Source organism: Cyrtonyx montezumae, unplaced genomic scaffold, assembly GCF_038088225.1.
Source record: "Cyrtonyx montezumae isolate F1298 unplaced genomic scaffold, pur_monq_1.0 scaffold_2, whole genome shotgun sequence".
Classification (NCBI taxonomy): Eukaryota; Metazoa; Chordata; class Aves; order Galliformes; family Odontophoridae; genus Cyrtonyx; species Cyrtonyx montezumae.
The window spans coordinates 17,544,726-17,564,522 of NW_027071936.1; the positions used below are offsets into that span (position 1 = coordinate 17,544,726).

A 19,797-nucleotide genomic window follows, 5' to 3' on the forward strand; every position below is an offset into this window, starting at 1 on the left:
ACAGCCCTTTCAGAGCAGGAGCCTGCACCCGAGCAGCCAGTGCAGTTCAAATAGCTTTGCTGTTATTCATGTAGCGTTCTAATGGAAACAGTGATCTGGGAGAGTTACGAACAGAGTTCTGCCTAATGGAGCCTCATTAAAACAACAGTTTGCTGCTTTTCTTTTGAACTTTTCAAAAGCCTTTCTTGAGTTACACCCGATAAGAATGATAAGGGTACTACTGCACGTTCCTTGGCAAATCTGTAACATGCAGGCATTTTCCATTCGGCTGAGTATGTGTGTGTGTATTTACATGAAAGACAGGCCTAAGACAGACTCTCATTTCAAAACCACATGTACTTTGACTTGAAGCCTTTAAGATAATTAACTTGAATCTTTTAGTATATGGTAAACAACTGTGGCTTAGCCGTGAGTAAAAAGAAGCTGGCGCTGAAAAGAAACAAGGAAAGAAGGTCAGCAAAGGTTTGTGTAAACAGCTCAAAGAGGCATCAGGGGATTTTTTTCCTTTGGTTTACTCCTAGTACGCAGTCCCTACTGGCCATTAGTCTACAAAGTGCTACCAAAGTTTTCTTGGTAAAACCAACTGTAGCACTGCTGCTAATGCTGACATTTATCAGTGCCTCCAATTCCCCTTCCTCGGGTTTCATATCTAGATCTTGAAAATATAGAAGTATTGAGGACAATGATTGTGAAGGTGCATGTAGACAGACTTCATTGTGTTTCTAAACAAAGAATAGTCTAACTTCATTAGTGTGATTTTTTTTCCTTTATTTCTCCAGTTCTCATGATCAAGCATGGTTAATCCTGTCAATATAAGTTAGGAGAAAACATGAAAATATTTGGAGAGGGATGTTTTGGAGCAGAGTGTTTATGTTCCCTAAAAATTTTCTATAAAGATGTCATAAGAGCAATATAGTAGTAATTGCATGTTCAATTAATGTTCTACGGTAACAAAATCCTGATGAGCAGTGCTTGTAATGTAGGGCTTACTGAGGGACTCCTCCCTGAGTATACACTGATAACAGTGATCCCAGTGCTTTTTTACATGTTCACTCTGTAGACCTTGGCACGATTGCATTGGTTTACTTGAGAAAAAGATCTCTTCTACTGAATAAACCTAGACAAAGTTATTTAAATTGTATAAAATCTTGTACACTGTGTACTATCTACAAGTTAGGTTGAGTTTTAAGTAATTGGTAAATATTAGCTCAACTACAACATGAAAATCTCAAACCAACAATTTTGGTACACCACCTAAATTACCAGGAAGTGTAATGTTAGGACAAGGAGTTTTCTTTTAGCAACAAAGCACATCCTTTCACAGTGTGTATTTTAATTGTCAGCCCTTTAAGGCAGAATGCTGTCTTGTCGTTTGACAGAGTTCTGAGAATGTCATGTTTAAAGGAGTTTCTATGATTAAAATGAGAACAGTGCAGATTTTCAGGAATAAAGTCAGAGCTTGCAATGCGTTATGACGGTATGCATGCAAATTTGTAACAACATAACTTCAGCAAGGTCCCAGATAGCCCAGGTGCAGGAAAGTGATTCACAGGAGTGTTCAGAGCAGCAGCTTCCCCTTCAGGAAATGGTGTTCTGCAGCAGCCATCCCTTCTCCCGGGACGGAGGGAGTTATTCCTGCTTTTGTTAGCATTTGCATCTGCGCTCCGAAGGAGAATTAGCACCTGTAAAGCAAGATGCAGTAGAAGCTGATACATTTGTTGCCACTGTCACTGCAAATAGAAATAAAAAGACTTTTTCAGTATTTCTAGGGAGGGACCTTCCTACTCATACTCATATGGACGGGATTCGAAATGCTAAGTTGCATCAGCAACTGAGAAGATGCTCTAACATTTTAACAGTGATGCTTTGTTATGTTAGAACTATGGGATTGCTTTCCTTCTTGGGAAAATATCTAAAGAAAATGGGAGCTGTGCCTGTTTCAGAACATGAAAAGTTGCATTTCAACAGTTTTGGTGGGATTTTTTGTTGCTGTTTTGAATTTCACAAAACTTGTAAATACTGAGATGAATTGAGGCTCTTGCAAATACAGAGTTGCCTAATGGTTTTTTTCAGCTCTTTCCTCAGAGGTATGCAGACAGCACAGATGTGAGTGCTCTTTCTTCATTGTTTCTCGTGCTCCCTCTGTTCGCTCTCCCCTCGCTCTCCTCCCTCTTGCTCTTTCGCTCATTCTTTCCATTCTACTTTCCCTCTCTCTCTCTCCCCCCTTCCCCCTCTCTCTCCCCTCCTTCCCCCTCTCTCTCCCCCTTCCCCCTCTCTCTCCCCCCTGCCCCCTCTCTCTCCCCCCTGCCCCTCTCTCTCCCCCCTGCCCCCTCTCTCTCCCCCCTGCCCCCTCTCTCTCCCCCCTGCCCGCTCTCTCTCCCCCCTGCCCGCTCTCTCTCCCCCCTGCCCGCTCTCTCTCACCCCCTTCCGCTCTCTCTCCCTCCTTCCCCCTCTCTCTCCCCCTTCCCCCTCTCTCTCCCCCCTTCCCCTCTCTCTCCCCCTTCCCCCTCTCTCTCCCCCTGCCCCTCTCTCTCCCCCCTGCCCGCTCTCTCTCCCCCCTGCCCGCTCTCTCTCCCACCTTCCGCCTCTCTCTCTCCCCTCCCCTTCCCGCTCTCTCTCTCCCCCCCTTCCCCCTCGCTCTCTCTCTCCCCCCATCCCTCTCTCTCTACCCCATCCCTCTCTCTCTACCCCATCCCTCTCTCTCTACCCCATCCCTCTCTCTCTACCCTTCACTCTCTCTCTACCCCATCCCTCTCTCTCTACCCCATCCCTCTCTCTCTACCCCTTCACTCTCTCTCTACCCCTTCCCTCTCTCTCTCCCCCCTTCCCTCTCTCTCTCCCCCCTGCCCCTCTCTCTCCCCCCCTTCCGCCTCTCTCTCTCCCCTCCCCTTCCCGCTCTCCTCTCCCCCCCTCCCCCGCGCTCTCTCTCTCAACCCCATCCCTCTCTCTCTACCCCTTCCCTCTCTCTCTACCCCTTCCCTCTCTCTCTCACCCCTTCCCTCTCTCTCTCCCCCCTTCCCCCTCTCTCTCTCCCCCCTTCCCCCTCTCTCTCTCCCACCTTCCCTCACTCTCTCTCCCCCCTTCCCTCTCTCTCTCCCCCTTCCCCCTCTCTCTCTCCCCCCTTCCCCCTCTCTCTCTCCCCCCTTCCCCCTCGCTCTCTCTCTACCCCATCCCTCTCTCTCTACCCCTTCCCTCTCTCTCTACCCCTTCCCTCTCTCTCTACCCCTTCCTCTCATCTCTCCCCCCTTCCCTCACTCTCTCTCCCCCCTTCCCTCACTCTCTCTCCCCCCTTCCCCCTCTCTCTCTCCCCCCTTCCCCCTCTCTCTCTCCCCCCTTCCCCCTCTCTCTCCCCCCTTCCCCCTCTCTCTCTCCCCCCTTCCCCCTCTCTCTCTCCCCCCTTCCCCCTCTCTCTCTCCCCCCTTCCCCCTCTCTCTCTCCCCCCTTCCCCCTCTCTCTCTCCCCCCTTCCCCCTCTCTCTCTCCCCCCTTCCCCCTCTCTCTCTCCCCCCTTCCCCTCTCTCTCTCCCCCCTTCCCCCTCTCTCTCCCCCTTCCCCCTCTCTCTCTCCCCCTTCCCCCTCTCTCTCTCCCCCCTTCCCCCTCTCTCTCTCCCCCCTTCCCTCACTCTCTCTCCCCCCTTCCCCCTCTCTCTCTCCCCCCTTCCCCCTCTCTCTCTCCCCCTTTCCCCCTCTCTCACTCTCCCCCCTTCCCCCTCTCTCTCTCCCCCCTTCCCCCTCTCTCTCTCCCCCCTTCCCCCTCTCTCTCTCCCCCCTTCCCCCTCTCTCTCTCCCCCTCTCTCTCCCCCTTCCCCCTCTCTCTCCCCCCTTCCCCCTCTCTCTCTCCCCCCTTCCCCCTCTCTCTCTCCCCCCTTCCCCTCTCTCTCTCCCCCCTTCCCCCTCTCTCTCTCCCCCCTTCCCCCTCTCTCTCTCCCCCTTCCCCCTCTCTCTCTCCCCCTTCCCCCTCTCTCTCTCCCCCTTCCCCCTCTCTCTCTCCCCCTTCCCCCTCTCTCTCTCCCCCTTCCCCCTCTCTCTCTCCCCCTTCCCCCTCTCCCTCTCCCCCTTCCCCCTCTCTCTCTCCCCTTCCCCCTCTCTCTCTCCCCCTTCCCCCTCTCCTCTCTCCCCCTTCCCCCTCTCTCTCTCCCCCTTCCCCCTCTCTCTCTCCCCCTTCCCCCTCTCTCTCTCCCCCTTCCCCCTCTCTCTCTCCCCCTTCCCCCTCTCTCTCTCCCCCTTCCCCCTCTCCCTCTCCCCCTTCCCCCTCTCCCTCTCCCCTTCCCCCTCTCCCTCTCCCCCTCCCCCCTCTCCCTCTCCCCCTTCCCCCTCTCCCTCTCCCCCTTCCCCCTTTCCCTCTCCCCCTTCCCCCTTTCCCTCTCCCCCTTCCCCCTTTCCCTCTCCCCCTTCCCCCTCTCTCTCTCCCCCTTCCCCCTCTCTCTCTCCCCCCTTCCCTCTCTCTCTCTCTCCCCCCTTCCCTCTCTCTCTCTCTCCCCCCTTCCCTCTCTCTCTCTCCCCCCTTCCCTCTCTCTCTCTCTCCCCCCTTCCCTCTCTCTCTCCCCCCCTTCCCTCTCTCTCCCCCCTTCCCCCTCTCTCTCTCCCCCCTTCCCCCTCTCTCTCTCCCCCCTTCCCCCTCTCTCTCCCCCCTTCCCTCTCTCTCTCCCCCTTCCCCTCCTCTCTCCCCCTTCCCCTCCTCTCTCTCTCCCCCTTCCCCTCCTCTCTCCCCTTCCCTCTCTCTTCCCCCCCTTCCCTCTCTCTTTCCCCCCCTTCCCTCTCTCTTTCCCCCCCTTCCCTCTCTCTTTCCCCCCTTCCCTCTCTCTTTCCCCCCCTTCCCTCTCTCTTTCCCCCCCTTCCCTCTCTCTTTCCCCCCCTTCCCTCTCTCTTTCCCCCCCTTCCCTCTCTCTTTCCCCCCCTTCCCTCTCTCTTTCCCCCCCTTCCCTCTCTCTCCCCCCTTCCCTCTCTCTCCCCCCTTCCCTCTCTCTCTCCCCTTCCCTCTCTCTCTCCCCCCTTCCCTCTCTCTCCCCCCTTCCCTCTCTCTCCCCCCTTCCCTCTCTCTCCCCCCTTCCCTCTCTCTCCCCCCTTCCCTCTCTCTCCCCCCTTCCCTCTCTCTCCCCCTTTCCTCTCTCTCCCCCCTTCCCTCTCTCTCCCCCCTTTCCTCTCTCTCTCCCCCCTTTCCTCTCTCTCTCCCCCCTTTCCTCTCTCTCCCCCCTCTCTCCCCCCTCTCTCCCCCCTCTCTCCCCCCTCTCCCCCCCTCTCCCCCCTCTCTCTCCCCCCTCTCTCCCCCCTCTCTCCCCCCTCTCTCCCCCCTCTCTCCCCCCTCTCTCCCCTCTCTCTCCCCCCTCTCTCCCCCTCTTTCTCCCCCCTCTCTCCCCCTCTTTCTCCCCCCTCTCTCTTCCCCTCTCTTCCCCCTCTCTCTCCCCCCCTTCCCTCTCTCTCTCCCCCCTTCCCTCTCTCTCTCCCCCCTTCCCTCTCTCTCTCCCCTCTTCCCTCTCTCTCTCCCCCCTTCCCTCGCTCTCTCCCCCCTTCCCTCGCTCTCTCCCCCCTTCCCTCACTCTCTCCCCCCTTCCCTCGCTCTCTCCCCCCTTCCCTCGCTCTCTCCCCCCTTCCCTCGCTCTCTCCCCCCTTCCCTCGCTCTCTCCCCCCTTCCCTCGCTCTCTCCCCTTCCCTTGCTCTGTCTCCACTTCTCTTGCTCTCTCCCCTTCTTTTGCTCTCGTCCCTGTTCTCTTGCTGTCGCCCCTCCTCTTGCTTGCCTCCCCCTCCTCTCGCGCTCTCTCCCTTACTTCCCCCCTCCTCGCTCCCTTACTTCCCCCCTCCTTGCTCCCTCCCTCACCCTTCCCGCTCTCTCCTCCCTTCTCTCTCTCTCTCTCTCTCGCTCTCTCCTCCCTTCTCTCTCGCTCTGTTCCCCCTCAGTCTCTCCATCGCTCTTCCCCCTCCTTCTCTCTCCCTCCCCCCCCCTCCGTCGCTCTCCCCCCATCTCTCTCTCTCGTGCACTCTCTCTCACACTCTGTCTCATTCACTTTCTCTTGTTCAGTCTCGCACTCTCTCTCCCGCTCTCTCTCCCGCACTCTCGCACACTCACTCTCTCTCCTGCACTCTCTCTCTCGCACTCTTGTGCACTCTCTCTTTCCCACACTCTCTCTCTCTCTCTCTCACACACTCTCTCATGCACTCTCTCTCTCTCTTGTCTCTCTCTCTCTCTCACACACTCTCTCATGCACTCTCTCTCTCTCTTGTCTCTCTCTCTCTCTCTCGTCACTCTCGCGGTCTCTCTCTCGTGCTCTCTCTCTCTCTTTCATCACTCTCTCTCTTGCGCTCCCGCGCACGCTCTCTCTGTCTCGCGCACTCGCTGTCTCTCATGCACTCTCTCTCTTGCACTCTTTCTCGTGCGCTTTCTCTCTCCCGCTCTCTCATGCGCACTCTTTCTCTCGTACACTCTCTTGCACACTCTCTCCCTCGCACCTCTCTCTCTCACTTCTCTCTCTCTCCCCAACTCTCTCTCACCATGCTCTTTCTCTTGCGCTGTTTCCCACGTGCATCTCTCATGTGCCCTCACACACACTCTCTCTCTTTTGTCACTCTCTCGTGCACTCTTTCTTCTCACGCACTCTTTCTCTCATGTGCACTCTCTCTCCCATTCTCTCTATCTCTCGCACTCTGCACAATCTTTCTCTCGTGCTCTCTCGCGCACTCTGTCTCACGCATTCTCTCGTCGCTCTCTCGCGCACTCTCTCCCTCTCTCTTGCATTCTCTCTCACGCACTCACACTCTGTCTCTCCACACTCTATCTCTCTCTCTCGCCCTCTCTCACTCTCGTGCACAGTCACACACTCTCTCTCGCGCGCACTGTCCCTCTCTCACATGCACTCTTGTGCACTCGTGCTCTCACGCTCTGTCACACACTTTCCACTCTCTTGCACTCTCTCTCACACACTCGCGCTCTCTCTCTCCACACTATCCCCTGCTCTCTCTCTCTCTTGCACACTTTCTCTAAATTTCTCTGACCTACTCACTCTCTTTTTCTCGTACTCTTTCTCGCGCTCTCTCTCTCGCACTCTTTCTCACGCCCTCACAGTCTTGCTCTCTCGTACTTTCTCACACTCATGCACTCTTGCACACTCTCCCTCTCCCTCGTGCACTCATGCACTCGCTCTCTCTTGCACACTCTCTTGCTCTCTCTCTCTCACACACTGTCACACACTCTCTTCCTCTCTCGTGCACTCTCCCTCTCGTGCACTCATGCACTCTCTCACGCACTGTCACACACTCTCTCGCACACACACTCTCTTCCTCGTGCACTCTTGCGCACTCGCACTCTCACTCTCGCGCACGCTCTCTCACGCACTGTCACACGCACTCTCTCTCACGCTCTACCTCTCACACACTCGTGCTCTCTCTCTTGCACTCTTTATCTTTCTTACCTACTCACTCTCTCTCCTGCGCTCCCTCTCTCTTGCGCTCTCACCCTCTCTCTCTCTCTCGCTTACTCTCGCACACTCACGCACTCACTCTTGCGCATCTCTCACACACTGTCACACACTCACGCACTCTCTCTCACACTCTGTCTTTCACACACTCGTACTCTCTCCTTCTCTCTCTCTCGCACACTCTCTATATCTTACCTACTCACTCTTTCTCTCGTACTTTTTCTCGCTCTCTCTCGCTTGCACTCATGCACTCTCTCACCCTCTCTCCCTCTCTCACACACTCTCCCTCTTGCGCACTCGCGCTCTCACTCTTGCGTGCACTTGCGCTCTCGTGCAGTCACACACTCTCCCTCTCTCGTGCTCTCCCTCTCTCTTACCTACTTTCTCTCTCTTGCACTCTCTCTCTCTCATGCACTCTCTCCCTCTGTCTTACACACTTTCTCTTGCGCTCTCTCTCTCACGCATTCACACTCTCTCTCCACACTCTCTCTCTCTCGCCCTCTCTCACTCTCGTGCACAGTCACACACTCTCTCTCGCGCGCACTGTCCCTCTCTCACATGCACTCTTGTGCACTCGTGCTCTCACGCTCTGTCACACACTTTCCACTCTCTTGCACTCTCTCTCACACACTCGCGCTCTCTCTCTCCACACTATCCCCTGCTCTCTCTCTCTCGCACACTTTCTCTAAATTTCTCTGACCTACTCACTCTCTTTCTCTCGTACTCTTTCTCGCGCTCTCTCTCTCACACTCTTTCTCACGCTCTCACAGTCTTGCTCTCTCGTACTTTCTCACACTCATGCACTCTTGCACACTCTCCCTCTCCCTCGTGCACTCACGCACTCGCTCTCTCTTGCACACTCTCTCTCTCTCTCTCTCTCACACACTGTCACACACTCTCTTCCTCTCTCGTGCACTCTCCCTCTCGTGCACTCATGCACTCTCTCACACACTGTCACACTCGCACACACACTCTCTTCCTCGTGCACTCTTGTGCACTCGCACTCACTCTCGCGCACGCTCTCTCACGCACTGTCACACACTCTCTCTCTCACGCTCTACCTCTCATGCACTCGTGCTCTCTCTCGCACACTTTATATCTTACCTACTCATTCTTTCTCTCGTACTCTTTCTTGCGCACTCTTTCTCGCGCTCTCTCGCTTGCACTCATGCTCTCTCTCTCCCTCTCTTGCACACTCTCCCTCTCATGCATGCGCGCTCTCACTGTTGCGCGCACTTGCGCTCTCGCGCACTGTCACGCACTCTCCCTCTCTGTCGTGCACTCTCTCTCCCTCTCTCTCACACACTCTCTCTTGCGCTCTCTCACTCTTTCTCACACACTCTCTCTCTTTCTCTCTTTTTCTCTCGCACTCTCCTTCTCACTTTCTCTCTTGCACAGAGTCTCTCGTGCTCTCTCGCACTTTCTCACACTCTTTCTCGCTCCCTCTTTCTCTCGCACGTTCTCTCTCGCTCGCACTCTCTCTTTTTCTCTCGCACTCTCCTTCTTGCTCTCTTTCTCTCTCTTTCTCTTGCACTCTCACTCTCTTGAGCTCCCTCCCCCCCCCCCCGTACACTCTTCTCTCTCTCACACTCTCTTCTCTCTCTTGCGCTTATATTTCATTTATATTTTGTGCATCCGAAAGGAAGAGTGCAAGTTCAGAAAAAGGAATGTAATCTTATATTTTACTGGATCGGGACTGAAATAATTACCTGAGTACTGTAGACTTTTTATGTGGGCTTGGCATCGCAAAGTCATTTAAGTTCCTCTATTCTGTTTCCATCTGTGTAAAAGAGCTTTAAAAAAGAAGGGAAAAAAATAGCAAACAAAACCAATTCTCCTCACATGTAGTAGCAGTTAAAAAAACTGACCACACAGACTCACAGGGAAGCATAGCATCCATGCTCTGCTTCTGGGCAGGGCTGTCATGCAAACAGTGCCAATGAGGTGTTTAGGAATGGGCTGACAGTGTTTGCACTCCAGGGCATCTAGATGTGAAAAATGCTTGCCAACACATTATCCTGGAGAACCCAACTCTGTCAGAATAGATGTTGTCAAGAAGGTGGTGCATTTTTACCATGGTTCTTTTTTCTTTGTCTTTGCAACAAATATCAGGTATATGTGGAACTTTTCATTACAATAGAGTTGTGTGAACTAAAAAGTAGTATCAGGTTGCTGTGTCTGGCTTAGCTTCAGAAGTGGAAGTACAGTAATGGCATAAATGAAATGGCCACCCACTGTAAAGTGCGGGTGACCAGTATAAGGAAAAAACAATTCTTGAATGGATATTTATTCCAAAGTCTGTTACAAAGAAACCATTCTCAGACTGATGTTGTGCCAAGCATAGGGGATTAAGCTTTTTAATGACTTTATGTTGATTAGCTTCCAAGACATCTAGGAACAAGGAAGAAATTCCATAGCTCCACATAAATTATATTATTTTCAGACCAGAAGAGAGTTCTTGAAAACATGTACTTTCAGAAGATATGGCAAAATGTAGCAGGGAAAAGGAAAAATATAACTCTTAGCTGCAGAATCAGTTTATTCTCAGGATGGGGACCAGATCTGATCTATATATAGTTAATTCATGAGCAAGAAGAGGGTGTAGCCAGAGTACGATGTCTGGAATGAAAGATGGTCCCTCAGTGGCTGTTGCAGACTGAAACTTTGAGCAGCCCCTACTCACTCAGGGGCTGCAGACATCAGTGCAGACTGAGCCACCCTGTTCTTGCCTCCTGGACCGCATGTGCTCAGCTCTGTCTTCTGAGAATTGGGGCCTGAGTTTGTTTGAATTAATAGTGAAGTCATTACACTATGTAAATATGTTAGTGTTCATCTGGTTTTACTCACAAGTTATTCTTGCCTTGCTGTGTTGTTCATGTTTTCTTGTTTGTGCAAAATTAGCTAGGAGAGTTTTAAAAGAAAAGGAAAAAAAATGGTAAATAGTGTTGAAACCTTGATTGCTAAGCTTTTTTTAAGTTAATCATATAATAAGAGCATGATGACTTTTTAATGACGCTGTCTGTCAGGGTCCTTTCTTTTTTGACATCTTCAACCTCCTTTGAGTAGAGTGTGATAATTTGCCTTAATAACCTCATATTACAATTTTTGCTTTTATGGTTGCTGAGGAGTCATTTGAACAGGGAGCAGTGTATGTCCAACCACAGACAGAGGTTGCCTGAGCTGCAAGGGGCCTGTGTCCAAGCCCTTCCCAGGGCATGTGCTCCATTGCAGGTGGTCCCACTGTGCATAGGCACTGCTGGCTGCTTGTACATGCACAATTGTTGCTGCAGCAGGTCAGGGTGAGGAGCTGCAGCTCTTGTAGAGCGAGTTTTCCTGTAGCTGCAATGAGAAGAGTGGGAAGCCTGTTTGTTCTGATGTTCAGCTGGGCTAGCTGGCTTTTATGCCTGATTTTCATCCTCTGTAGGTGCTTTGGAGTTCGAGATTCAGGACTTGGTCCCTCTCAGTTTTCCTCTTTCCCCCTAAGGAGGTTCACAGCTATCACACTGCAGAGGGGTTCATATAGAATTGGAAGAGACAGACCAGAGGTGTTTTGAATCTCAGATGACAGTGGTCGTTTTTGATGTGTAGAGAAAGAACTGGGGATGTAAAGGGAGGCATATGAGCCAGGTGTTCCCACATAAATGACCATCAGGGAGGGGATTAATAATGCTGACATTCGGTATCAATGTCAGATTGCAGTCAGCAGTCTGCTAAAGTGGAGACTGCGGTTCATCCCTCTCAGACATTCAGCATCTGGCTGTCTCTCCAGCTGACATGAACTCATGTTTACTTCAGAGCTGTCCTTTTAAATAGGAGGACCAGAGAAACTGTGTTTTCAAAACTGGTGTCTTAAATGCTGTGCATTCTGCAATGTAAAGAGTATACTGCAAGGAATACCTACGAATAATTTCCAGGATGAGGACTGCAGACATTGCACAAATGTTCCTAACTTGGAAGCGTTCAGTCTCCAGACTTCAGAGCAGACATAGAATTTTTGCACTGGCTTCAATATGAGAGCATTTTCAAGACTTTGTGAATATTTAAAAGGGAAGTTAATTTCCTCAGTAGCAGTACTATAGAAGGTAAAGCTGTCACCTCAACTTTCTTGCTGAATGTAGGCCTACACAGAGACAGTTCCCAATAGAAGTTCCACCTTTTAAGTGTATCATGACCTGGGGACATTCAGACCCAGGTGTTTGAACAGTGACTTGCTGCCAGTTCCCAGCAATGTTATTCTACTCCGAGCCACAATATCCAAACATTCTACCTGTGGTTTAATGCCTGGTGCCTTCTGTGCCGTAGGATCTGCTAGCTATTCCATCTGGATAATATTCTTGGATGAATAAAGTAACCCATACTTCTAGAATTAATAGATTCAGAGGGAAAGCTCTTTTTGGCAACCCACTGTTCATCCATAGCAGTAAACACGCTGATCAAAAAGTCTGAAGAATACTACTCTGAAACAGATGATAAATAGCCAATTAGAGACAAAACTAAAAAGCAAAACCATCAGAAAAGGGGTGGGGAAAAGGCAGAGATAAAAGGACAATAACAGTCTGCTGAAAAGGCTGGACATAGAACAAAGTGTGTGTTAACAAACCTTTATTCTTCAAGCAGTCTTTGGTGATGCGTTCGAAAATGACATAAAGTCAAGATCTAGAGTTCTGCTGTCATACTGATTTAGTACTACATTGTTGACTTCAAAGATTACCTAACATTGTTTTGATGCTCTCTGCAGTAACACTAGTGCTGGTAGTTTGCTAGGCAGTATGAATCATGCAGTGACAGTGCCCATAACATTTGGAGTCAAACTGACTGTTCCCCAAACTTTTGAACCATCTTTTAATTGTGTATTTTGTAAAGTAGCAATTGAGATTCATATTTGCAGCATAGGATGCTCCTGGTCTCTCCAAATGTCGAGATGGAAATACTGCTAGGAAATCCCAAGGTCATGAAACATGAGAGGGAGGGAAGACTTGAGCATGTGTATGCAGTGTGCACAGTGCAGAGGAAATGCAATATGCTTTCTTTGAAATTGGATGATTCAGTAATGTGACACCAGTATGAGTCTGAAGTGGATAATTTGTCTTAAAGGTGCGATATAACAGGAAGGCCCATAGCTATGCTGCCTTGAGATCTATGATACATAGATATACTATGTCCTGATGGTCGTTTCATGTTGTTCTGTATTATAAAAACATACATCTGAATACATTTAGGGTATAGTGTGCTTGCCTTTAAGTCATTAGAAAATATAGCTCGTTCCAGGCTTACAGAACAACAGGTTGTTTTCCACAACGTTTTGATAGGATTAAGGAAAGCCTGAATCAGGACCCATGTGAGTCCTGCAGCCTTGCCTGTTCAGAGAGACCTCGCTGAGGTTTGTTTTAGGGTTGTTAAGATCTGAGTTTTCTTTGGCTCTAGCAAATCATGAGAGCTGCACTACTGCATGTTTTAGAAATGTTCTTCCCCTGGTGGTCTAGCAGTGGATTGAGTATTACTTTCAAACACGATTATTTATTGTCTTAATAATGCAGGCTTCTGGGGCCATTAGCCACGCAGTTTGAAGGAATGATCTTTGGAGGCTGCAGCATTCCCATCCGTGATGTAGCACTATGTCAGTCTGTGAATCAGACCTCATAAACAGCAGTGTTGTTTTAAGTTGAAGAGTTAAAAATAAGTTATTGCTACAAGAAAGTGCCTGTGCTTAATCTAGCAACAGAAGATGGTGTTTTTCTCTCTCTAGGTCTGGAAGAGAAGTGGGTCAGAGATGTTTTAATGTTTTAACAAGAAAGAGGCTTGGTCAGAAAAATTGAATTGTTAAGCTTGTCACGGAAATTGAATGGAGTAAATCTGTTTTATTCCAACTACAGTGAGTTTTACTTACCGAAATGATCTGTGCCGTAGCAGTCACTGGGCGTTGAGAGTTTCTGGTGAGATCAGTCTGAGTCAGGATCCATGTCTGGAGCTGTCTGAGAGCACAGCGTGATTTCCTCCATGGGATAAATTAACTGCGGCATTCTGCTTGTGCACAGTGAGATCTCGCTATCATCTATGCTTGTGTTGAGCTAAGAATAGAAAATAGCAACATCAGCAGTGCTGTGGGAAAACTGTACTGCTCCAGATGGTTGCTGATAAGCTCTTTTGTCATTTGGGATTAAAAACAAAATACTACCAAATGCCAATCATTTCCCATCCGCATCTTAATTTAAATGCTTGATTCACAGTTAGGAGAAAGAGGAACAAAGTTTGCCAGTTAGACATGGATTGTCTAAATATGTTTGAGAAGCTATCAGAAAGCAGCTTGGTTGCCTTGCAGGAAAACAGCTATAGGAGAAGAAGGTTTTCTTTATTTTTTTTTTCTTCCATTTTTCTTTATCCAATTTATGTGGTTTTGAGTGAAGCATTCTCATTTCCATTGTTACAAAGGTTTGTGTCCTGTGAGGTTGCACTGGGTCTTCTCATTGATTTTCACAGAGAGTCTTCATTTCCACATTTGGCTAGTGAGACAAATCCCGTGTGCGACGTATTTATCTAGTTCTACAGTCCACACGTTGTGTGTGTCTGTCTCATCAGTGTAGATCTGGCAAATGACAAAAGGATGTTGAGATCCCTGCTCAGGATCAGGTCTAACTAAGGAGTCATTCAATGACTTACATTGTTTGTAAATGTTCTTGACTTTGGGCTATTTGGTTAAAACTTTGTGTTAACAACTAACTCTTCAGAGCCAGAGAAAAGCAAAAGCAGACTCGGCACCCTTGTGGCTATTTCATGTGTTGACTCTTCAGGAACAATGTCCTTGCTCAGAAGGAGAGTTTTGTCCTGTCCAAAGCAGGACAAGGAGGAGAGGTGATCACTGGGACGGAGGCAGTTGGTTGCTTCATTGTGCTTGATGGCTGTGGGATATTACGTAATGTGCTTAATCCTGAGACTATGACCAACAAGCTCTATTCATCTCATAGCTGGAGGGCGGAAACTATTTTCTCTCCTCTATTACAGCTCAGGCCAGTTGTGATCAACCAGCAGCACACTGGCTGTAGAGAGGTCAGCTTCCACTCACTTTACAGCTATTGCTTTAAATTTTATAAAAATAATGGAAATAGGGAAAACAACCTTTTTTTCATTAGGAACAAGTGAGTAATACACTAAGCTGCAGTACCACTCAGGGTTTAACTGTCTCACAAACACGCTGTGTGAATGTAGGTAAGCTCAAAACAGATTTTTTTTTAATATTTACTTATTGACAGCAGAAAAAGGCATTTCTGCTGGATGTGATTGCCTAACCTGAGGGTGCAGGTATTTGCACAGGATATTAGTAATTAGGGATCACAAGGATGTACAAGCCTGTGAATAGTTGTCTAAATTTGATTTCTAATATACTGATACCTAGGAAGCGAGGCTATTCCAAGTATTCTTTTCCTGGTGTCCTCTGTCTCATCTTTGCAATAGCTGCTACCCCTTAGACAACTGTGTATGGGATGAAGTGTTGACGTGGTAGTTTTGTAGTGCTCTTAATTCCTAGCTATACAGGCTTTTCTTCTGTTCTTCAGCTCAGTTCTGAGTAACTAGCATGTGACAACTGTTAGACAGAGAAGCTGGCCAAGTGTCCAGTACAGTAAGCTCAGTGATCTTATCATTCGTGTGGTTCATAGAATCATTTAGGTTGGAAAAGTCCTTCAAGATAATCCAGTTCAACCTATAACTACCAAGGTGATGTACAATAACCACGTCTCTAAAATACTTCCTGGGATGGTGACTCCACCACTTCCCTTGGCAGCCCCTTCCTTATGCAGCACTTCTTGAGTGCCACTCATCAACTATAGAAGAAGAGTACTGAATAACCTTCTTGCTGCTCCTTCTGCTGGGAGTGGTAGTAGCCACCATCCTCTGACTCTGCACTTGGACTTTGTTTTTTAAATATCATAAAGAAAAAGTTAGGTGCTTCTGGGAGAGTTGTGAAATGACATCTGTTCTGCTATATCACTTACTTAGGTGCAGCTCTTCTCAGTGTTGGAGGTAGATCTGAAGTAAGTCAGCAGTGTTTAGGACTACTTGTGCTGGGTAAGTGATGACACAGCTTAGGTAAAAATGACAGTTGCTCTTCCTGCTTTTCTCTGACGTAGCTTGATAGTACAGCATGGAGTAGCTTTAGCATGAAATCAAATGAGACCTCATAATATGTGCAAATGAGAGCCTGGTGACTTAGGTGCTGGCTAGAAATAGTGCTTTCAAATATATGCTGTAGGCCAAGCTGAAATTCAAGCCCTTACCTTCCACAGCTCAGTAGAATGCCTGCCATCAGATTATTCCCTTACTCTTCTGCACATTACAGCATCTGTCTTCCTCCCTCGTGCTTCTGCGCTGTGTTTTATAGTGCCAGGCTGGGGCTGACAGTCTCCACAGCACAACGGTTCCAGCACTTGTGCTATTGCAGCTGTGGCAAAACTCCGTGGTTCAGGGTGACCACATAAAATTTGCAGGAGAGCAAGTGACTCGAGGAAATCAAGGAAGCCTCACTGCCAGTTAGCTGAGAAAAGGTGCTATATTAGATCTCTGGCAAAAGAGGAAGGCAAAGGTAAAAATAAACCTCAATTCTGCACACTCTGCAAATTAAAGGAATGGTATTAGGCCAGTAGCAAGCTAGACAGTCGCTCCTTTCTTTAACCACACTGTGAATTTAATACAAAAAGAAGTGCCTTAGTAGTTTGAAGGAATGGAAAAACAAAGCAATCTTTTCCTTCTGTTGTCTGCATCATTTTGTTTGAGTAGTTCTATAGTGTGCTCTTGCTATTTTGTGTATAAATTCAGGAAGGACAGGAATGGAGTTTAATATTTTCTCTATCTTAAAAAAGGAAAGGTTTATATTTGTGTGCTGCTCTTAACCTAGCTGGCAAAGGTTAGCTTTGGTCGACTTATGTTGGGCAGACATTCTGGCTCAGAAAGATCAGCATTATTTAAATATCCATCTTTTATACAAGAATACAAAACTAACTGGAATGACTGAGGAGAAAGCATCTTACTTCTTCAGTGCTCTTCATCAGACTAAACAATCTGAAAAAGTGAACATCGCAGGCAAACGTAGGTTGTACCATGCTGCAATGACCTGATGGCCTGTAATCTGGGCTAAAAGAAATAAATAAGGTTGCTTAAATGCAGCTTCAGGGAGTGCTGCATATTTTATCTCAGTTTCATCTGGTTTCCCATAATATCAAAGCCATGTTTAGTGGATAGAGATTTATGACCAGAAAATGATATGTATAGCTGAAGAATGTGAAAGGATGAAGTGCCTTGTAGAATTAGTTATCGTTGCTGGGGAAGTAGAGCTGGTTTACAGCTTGCTTTTTCCCTCTCCATCTGGGACTGATCTGGGTTTTTGTATTGTATATAGGAAATGTTCTCTGCTATTCTCTGAACGTAAAGTCTGTGTTTTAGGCACTGAGGTATAAGAGTTTCTGAAAACTTTGAGTTGTGCATGGACAATTGTTAGTATATGCTTTTCTACAAATACACATTCTTCTTTTTTTTTTTTTTTTGTTTTTGTTTGTTTGTTTTTTGTTTGAAATATATATACATATTTATACAAAGGTGCTCAACTGGTGCTGACAACAGGACAATTACGAACACATTCTCCCTGCTATTAGCCAAGACTGGGTACATACTATATTTTGATTTTTGTATTTAGCTGAATACTGTAAAGATAGATAAACTGTCTCACAAGAGACAAGAGTTATGGACTTATTCTAATGAATGTCTGGCGACTAGGAGACAAGGCTATGTAGGCATTTTTATTTAAAGCTCCCTGTGATTGATAACTAGGATATCAAATAGATGGTGGTTTCGAAAGAAAGATCAAGGCAGTTGATGGCATCAGGCATTGCAAGAAGGTTTTTCATAGAGCTGGAAGGCAGCTGGTTGTTGAGCGTTTTGAATGGACCTGACAGTTGTTGTCAGAGCTGCGTGTAACATTTCCCTTAAGTAGGTAAATGCTTTGGAATCTTTTTTAATTTCAGAAATGTCATCTCTATTTAGGCTGGAGCTCAAGAGTTAGTGTAAGGGCTGAGTTGTGTCACTTATCTCAGCAATTTTTAATGTATCTTTTATTACTTTTACCAGTCCTAAAGAGTTAAGATTTAGCAATTAAGTATATCATTTAAACGTCACTCATCCTAAAAGCCAAAAGTAAAGCAGACAGTAGATATGGTATGCAAGAGTATTCATTAGCACCATTTAGGATCCACTGTTTTTTAAAAGCTATTTGAGGAACCAAAAGAAAACTGCAAGTAGGTTTCGTGCTGACAAGTTGCAGGTGTATACCACATGCCCATATTGGAAAAAAGATGTGGTTATGAAGTTCTTGATGACAGACAAGGATCTAAAATGCCTTCATCTCCAGGTTATAGCTTATTCATCTGTTTTTTATTTGCATTTTCCCCTGCTAGCAATGTTAGTATTTTCCAAACTCAGTAAAAACATGCACGGATCCATACAAAATTGTTTTTCTGAATTTTCTGTTATTTAGTTTAGTGAGGTCCCAATTTAACTAATTGACTATCGTAATTGTTCATTAGGATTAAATATTTTTTGCTGAGGTAAATGAGGAAAAGGTCTGATAAGGTTGAAGGGAGAGCACTTTCATCTAGGTCTAGGTCTGCTAGAACAAGGAAAATCCAATTATACCTTGAGAGTACAACAAAGGTGAGCACATGCATTTGTCTCTTATCACTACTCCTAGCTAAAAGATTTGACCTACTTTGATGAATGAGGATGAACTTCAGAGGAAATACTTGTTCTTAAGGGAGAAAGCCTTATACATACATCATGTTCTCCAAACAGCTGCACTCTGGATTTGTTCTTCAGAGGTGCGTATGTTCATGGGGCAGCAGTAATGGAGCAGCAGCACTGTGGAAATATTCAGCCAGCTCTTTAGTTACTGTAAGATAGATAAATTTGTAAAAGGAATACAATTAATGAAATTGTATGGAAAATGGCATGGTTCTTTCCTGCTAAAGGCACTAGTGTGTTTTTATCTAATCTCTTGTTTCTTCTATGATTCTCAAGAGAATAGCAGAAAGACAGAGAAATAGGCAGTTCTCCATTCTAAAAGAACACTTTTCATAGCAAATTCTCAACCTCCTCCAAGTTTTTCTTTTCTGAGAACACTATAATCAAGCCTTGATTAAAAATATTTTAAAAGTAATCATTCTATGTTGAAAATCAGTCAATTGATCTTTTTGTTTGTGTTGAAAAAATAATTGCAGCAGTCATTTTGAAAACAGTAAAAGCAATGCTTTGATTCATTTAAAATGCTGAAGAAAATCAGCTGAGGAAGTGTAAACATCATTTTCCAGAAAATGCCCCAAATTATTCTCATCTTTTTATCTAAACAAATTCCTCACGTATAACTTCAAGGATTAGAAAACAAATCTATGATTAATTTAATGGATGGTAAAATCAGATGCAGACAGTGAGCATAGCTGAAGCTGTGTGGGAATCAGCCAAAGGGATCCTGGAAGATGGTGGTGTCCTTATGTCTCTTTGAAGCATCATGTCTTTTTCTTTTGTAGGACTAAACTTACTTATCTTTCCCTTCTTAATGGGAGAATACAGTGCCTTCACATCATCATTTTAGGAGTCAGTCGATTTTTCTATAGGATAATGTTTGTTTTGATGAAAAGGGGAGAATCGTCTGTCTGTGTCTCTGCTTCCAGGCAATTACATGTTCAAGAGATCTTGTGCTGTATAACAGTTTGTGCTATATATCATAGGGATGGTGTTCAGCAGCTGACAAGCTTTAAGGAGAATTGTAGGTACCTAAATGATGTAAAGGCTATCAAAGCAGAGATGTTTGTTTGCTTCCACAGAGTCTGGTGTGGGGTGGAATAAAATGGTGCAATAGTGAAGGATCTTGCAGCAGTGTGGTGAAGATGTGGACTACCTCAACATTCATAGGCTGGCACAACATGGTAATGGCTTTAAGTTGTGCCAAGGAAGCTTCAGGTTAGATATTAAGAAAAACTTTGTCTCAGAAAGAGTGATGAGATATTGGAACAGGCTGCCCAGAGAGGTGATAGAGTCACTGTCCCTGTAAAGTGTACAAGAAACATGGAGATGTGGCACTGAGTGACACAGTTTAGTGGGGGAGATGGGGGTGATGGTTGGAATAAAAGATCCTAGAGGTCTTTACCAACCATTATGATTCTGTGTTCACTGTGAGAATGGTGAATTTCTTATTCTATCTGGCACTTGTCAAAGAAAAATGCCTCCCTGAAGTTCTGACCTGAATTCAAATGTTACCTGTTGCAGAGTGTGCTTCCTGTGACTGAGAGTTTTCTGGCTCTGTTTCTCTTCATTGTTGAATTTTAAACTCTTGCTTTTGAATGAGGGGCCCA

At 46.8% G+C, this 19,797-nt stretch overlaps 1 protein-coding gene, 1 long non-coding RNA gene and 1 pseudogene across 2 annotated transcripts in view; 1 reads left to right on the forward strand and 2 right to left on the reverse strand.

The window, feature by feature from the left end:
* DKK2 (dickkopf WNT signaling pathway inhibitor 2) overlaps window positions 1-19,797 on the forward strand; it is a 49,061-nt gene that overhangs the window by 23,181 nt on the left and 6,083 nt on the right. The gene's annotated exons all lie outside the window — the stretch shown is intronic.
* Window positions 1,407-18,311, reverse strand: LOC136048735 (uncharacterized). Its single transcript, XR_010622215.1, has 3 exons — window positions 18,224-18,311; window positions 13,296-13,476; window positions 1,407-1,682 (listed from the first exon to the last, which is right to left on the reverse strand). It is a non-coding gene; the product is annotated as an uncharacterized LOC136048735 (long non-coding RNA).
* Window positions 6,557-8,620, reverse strand: LOC136048370 (putative uncharacterized protein DDB_G0271982; annotated as a pseudogene).